This window comes from Capra hircus, chromosome 16, assembly GCF_001704415.2.
Source record: "Capra hircus breed San Clemente chromosome 16, ASM170441v1, whole genome shotgun sequence".
NCBI classification, from domain to species: domain Eukaryota; kingdom Metazoa; phylum Chordata; class Mammalia; order Artiodactyla; family Bovidae; genus Capra; species Capra hircus.
Window position 1 is genome coordinate 77,766,710 of NC_030823.1, and position 5,069 is coordinate 77,771,778.

Genomic DNA, 5,069 nt, shown 5'->3' on the forward strand with positions numbered 1-5,069 from the left:
TCTGGAGAGATGATTTTACAGGTGATACAGAATGGCTGGGGCCTAGGAACAATTGCGGGAGTTGGGGGCCAGCCATCAGCCAAGCATAGTGCAAATTGTGGCAATGGGAAATACATTGCGTCCTAAGAAAATCACCAAAAATGGCAAAGGAAAATTACCTGTGATTCAATAAATGGCGCTAACCTTCCCAGACCTCCACTGGGCTCCCCCAGCCGCCTCCCACCCACACGAACACCTACTTCCTGCCGTTCCGTTTAGTATTAGCCTGCCTCCCGGTCACAACCAGCTCCATGAATGGGTGGGGTGCAGCCCCAGCCCCCAGCCCTGACCACGTAGACTCAGCCAGGCACACGGCCCAAATCCCGCCTTTTCACGCCTTTGATTTAAGCGGCTCTATTCTTGTCCGACGGCGAGGCGCAAGGGCGTTTGCGGCGGAACCCGCCATCTCTCTGGGCGCTGCCCACACCTGTATCCCTGGACCCACGTGTCGTGGGCGTCCCCCTGCAGGGCAGCGAGCCGCGGGCCCAGCCCTTTCACTGGGGGGCCGGGACACTGCACGCCCCGCGCCTCCTCCCCAGCCTTCTATCCTCAGGGAGGCGGCGCGGCGGGGAGAGTACAGTAGCGCTCTGTCCTGGGGCCGCTTCCAGCCGCAGCGGGCAAGTCTGGCATGCAAACACGCCTGGAGCGGCCCGAGCCTCCTGGGTTCTGCTGTTCCTCTCAGTCTCTCATTTCCTCGCATAAAAAGCAAACAAGAGATTGTTGCATTATACCCTGCAAGGACTCAGTAGCAACACGCGCTCACCCGTTCAGCCACCATGGATTGACTGCGTCCGCCGTAGCGCTAGGAAGCCCGCCAGGTGTGGGACGAGGGTGCAGGGAGCCGCCAGCCCCGGTCACCGGCTCAGCCAGAGACGCCAACTGACCACTCATCAGCTGCCACTGGGGTCACCTCACCCAGGCTGGGGTCCCAGAGGCTTCTGGAGGGGGTGCTAGCCTAACAGATCCAAGGGGGAGTGGCCACAGGACATCACCGTTAGTAACAGCGACTGTCTCTCGTGTTCACCGCTTCGTTTTATTCTTGTAATTCTCCAGAGAGGTAAGCGAGGCAGGCACTGATTTCTCTTGAAAATAAAAGAAAAAGCAGCATGAAGAGAACAGGCTGGCCACTGGGGTGGTCGTGAGCCTCTAGAGTGTGCCTCCCACGGGGGCCAAGTCAGGGAGGCCTGCCCTCCACGGCCCCCAGTTACCCCAGCCGAGTCTCCCCGGTAGATGGTGCCCCAGCTGGAGCACAGGAGCTGTGATCTGTGATCAAGACAGTCCCACCAGAGAAGGTCACCTGCTTCTGGGAGGGGACCCGGGGCGGGCTAGGACCTCCGTGTCCGCCGGACGCCCCCAGGACCCGAGGGCTGCCTCTGTAGCCTCCACCGCCCGCCTCTCCCCGCCCCTCAGCCTTCCCCGCCCTGAGTGTGTGTGCAGGCAAGCCCTTCTCCTTCCCCATCTCCTCCACGCGTATGCACACACACAGGCACACACACGTGCACGCACACAGGCCCTGCTGCCGTTCACCCTTCTCCCTGCCTCTGGAGGGACTCTCAGCCCCTTGCAGTCTCTGCCCCGCCCCCGCAGCGTCCCCAGCAGTGGACCTGGAGAGCTGCAATGTTGCCCAGAATCCCAGCCGCCAGGCCTCCAGGGAACTCCCCCAGAGAGACATTTCTATCTCGTGTTTTTTTCTTTAGAGTTTCTCAACTGCTCTGACGTTTTTGTTTCCATGTATGTCGTGGTGAAATACTCTTCATCAACAAATCTTTCTATATTATGACCTGCTTCCTCTCTGCTTCTTTATGGTTCTCTGCCTTTCCCAAAGTTTCTGTGATGAAGGTATCTGGCTTTCATAACCGTGAGCAAAAGTTTAAACATTTCAACGTATTCCCACTCAGAAAGATTAAAAAACCCTGACTCTTCTCCGAGTAGTAGAACTACGGGTGACTTTTTCTTTAGTCCATCTATTTCCAAATTATCTGGAGTTAGATATAAATCTCATTGAAAATATATGAAGGTATAATAAAGATATAAAAATGGGAAACAAAGGCTGTATTACATCAAAACGTGTCTGTCTGCACGACCACCGGTTTACTTTACGCCCTGTAGACCTACCACGAGGCATGTTCCAGAGTTGAAAGGGAAGAGACAGACAGACAGAAGTTATGGTTGAATCGTGGCCCCACACCATTAACCGACAGAGATTGGAACTGCTCGCGTGTGATTAGAACTTCCCAGACGCTCCTCACTTTTCATCTTCTTGTAAAAGCCTGGGAATTTACTGCCGAGCCTGTGTCCTGCGGAGAAAATTACTTCTCCCGGAGGACCCGCTTGCACAAGTGTAAAATCCCCGGCGCTCCCTGGACAGTGAGGCGGCCAGTGCACGCTCAGAGGTGCTGATCTGGCCCTTTCGAATTACCTGCTCCAGACAGCTTCAGGTACAGACCTCCCAGCATGCCGCCGGCTTGAAATCTGTGTCCCTTACCAGCCTCCAGTGTGTTACCCAGGACCCTGTCCACGAAGCAGGCCTCCCTGGGGGCTTCGGGGACGCAATGATGGCGGGCACAGGGTCCCCGGGGATGTGTCATCTCTCGGGGGGCCGCACAGAGAGCATCCCACCCGTGGTCTGGGAGAAGGGTGGTCCGGCAGAGGGAACAGCAGGTCGAGAGCACAGAGGAAGAGGGGAGCCCGGGGCTCCGGGCTGGGGGGTCCAGGTGAGCCGTGGAGGGCTGGAGAGGCTGGAATTCAATTCTGAGTCTGATGAGAAGCTGTTTGGAAGCTGTGAGAGAGAGAATGATGGCATCTGATTGTTTTTAATTGAAAAAAATATTTTTTCATTTCTTATTTTTTTCAATGATCCCTCTCACTAAGAGGCCTAAGGCAAGGTGGTCCCAGGTAGGTTTCTGAGGCTAGGAAGACTGAGGCGCAGAGCTCGGAGCAACAGGCCCTGGTTCTCATGAGACACTGCAAAGGGTGCATGCCAAGTCACTTCAGTCGTGTCCGACTGTGTGTGACCCCATGGACTGTAACCCTTCAAGACCCTCTGTCCTTGGGATTCTCCAGGCAAGGATGCTGGAGCAGGCTGCCATTTCCTCCTCCAGGGGATCTTCCCCACCCAGGAATCGAACCTGCATGTCTCCTGCATTGGCAGGTGAATTCTTTACCACAAGCACCACCTGGGGAGGCCGCATAAAGTCCCTAGGGAGCCTTTAAAGTACCCTTGCACCCAGGCCCCAGCCCAGATGGGGGTATCCTGGCTTGAGGCACTGGCTTCGTATTTAAAAGCTTCCCAGCGACTCTTGTGTGCGTCCAGGGGGAGAGGGCGGCCAGAAGTGAGCAAAGTCACACTGCTCCCCTCCCGCCCCCGTAAACGTGAGCCATCCCGTGAAAAGGAGGCAGCTCAGCACAGGATGTCCAGTCTTCCACACGGAGCCCAGACACATGCCCCTCTTAATCAAGCACTCAAGAGAATTACTCAGAAAGCTTACCATACAAACATACTGATCAGTGTTGGGCTTCGGGAGTGGGCAGCTTCCAGAAGACAGCCCTGGTCTCTCTCCCCCTGCCTGAGCGCCCCGTCTTCTTTCTCTCTTCCTCCTCCCGTACTTTCCTCCTGGCCCTGATCGCCACCCCGTGTCCACTGTCCTCCACGGGCCTCCTGGACACTCACCCCCAGCATCTGGGACACCTGGGCAGCCAGCCACCCTGGAGGCTTTGGGCTGCAGAGATCAGCTTCAAGGGGAAGGTCTGGATGAAAAGTAGGACCTGATGAAAGGCTGCAGCCTGGCACCTACGTCTTGGTTGCTGCACATACGCACTTCACTGCTCTGAAAAGCAGTCTAGCAGTTCTTTAAAGGTTCGACATGAAGCTACCGTGCTGTGCTTAATTGCTCAACCATGCTCGACTCTTTGTGACCTCATGGACTTTGGCCCACCAGGTTCCTCTGTCCATGGGGATTCTCCAGGCAAGAATGCTGAAGTGGGTTGCCGTGCCCTCCTCCAGGGGATCTTCCCAACCGAATGATGGAAGCCAGTTCTCCCGCATCATAGGCAGATTCTTTACTGTCTGAGCCACTAGGGAAGCCTGAAGCTATGGTCCAGGGATTCCACGCCTAGACACACACCTAAGAGAGATAAAAACATACCTTCACACAGAAATTTGGACACCAATAGCAGCATTATTCATAATCCTAATGTCCATCAAAAAATGTGTGGATAAACAAAATGGGGTGTAACAGGCTTCATGCCTAAGAAGAGTGGAATTCTGATCCAGCGACTCCTTGATGAGCCTTGAAGACATCTGCAAAGTGCAGGCAGTCAGTCACAGAGGCCCACGTGCTGGAGGACCCCATTTACGTGAAATACTCAGAACAGGAAACGTAGACAGAAAGGAGAGGAGAGATTGTTCTGGGGCTGGAGGTGGGGAGGAGCAGAGGGTGACTCCCCGTGGGTACAGTTCTTCTGGCGGGAAAGTGTGTTCTAAAACTGACCAATCGTTCTAGAATATAACATTAAAACATAAAAGTATGTTCTAAAATTGACCGTGGTGATTGGTCGCCCAGCTCAGCAGATACACTCAAAACTGCTGAATCTTATGGTTTAAACCGGTGAATCGTATGGTGTGTGGATTTTATCTCAATAAAGCTGTTAGAAATAAAATGTGTGCTTCAACAACAGAAACCTACAAAGACTGAACAGAGCATATATCTTAAAGGTCGTGAGGGCCCTAAGAAAGCGTTACCTGGAAGACTGCAGTCAGGGCAGCCCCATGTCACAGAGAGACAGGACCCACCGCCTCCAAGCACATCTTCCTTGCTTGCGGGAAGGTCGGGACCACAGCGTGCACTTGGACGGGCATCTTTTGAATTCCCTCCCTTTCCCCATTTCTGACAGCACCTCTTCCCTCTCAGCGTGAGAACGTTTCTATCCTCGGCTGGCTCATTTCCATGCCCCCACACCCAGGCACTGACAGGACCTCTAGTCCTTTCCGTGGAGAAGATCAGGGCTTTGGGTTATAAAGGCCCTCCTCC

General features: G+C 54.6%; 1 long non-coding RNA gene across 1 annotated transcript; it reads right to left on the reverse strand.

The window, feature by feature from the left end:
- LOC106502988 lies at positions 637-3,893 on the reverse strand. Its single transcript, XR_001296657.2, has 3 exons — positions 3,710-3,893; positions 2,459-2,818; positions 637-1,121 (listed from the first exon to the last, which is right to left on the reverse strand). It is a non-coding gene; the product is annotated as an uncharacterized LOC106502988 (long non-coding RNA).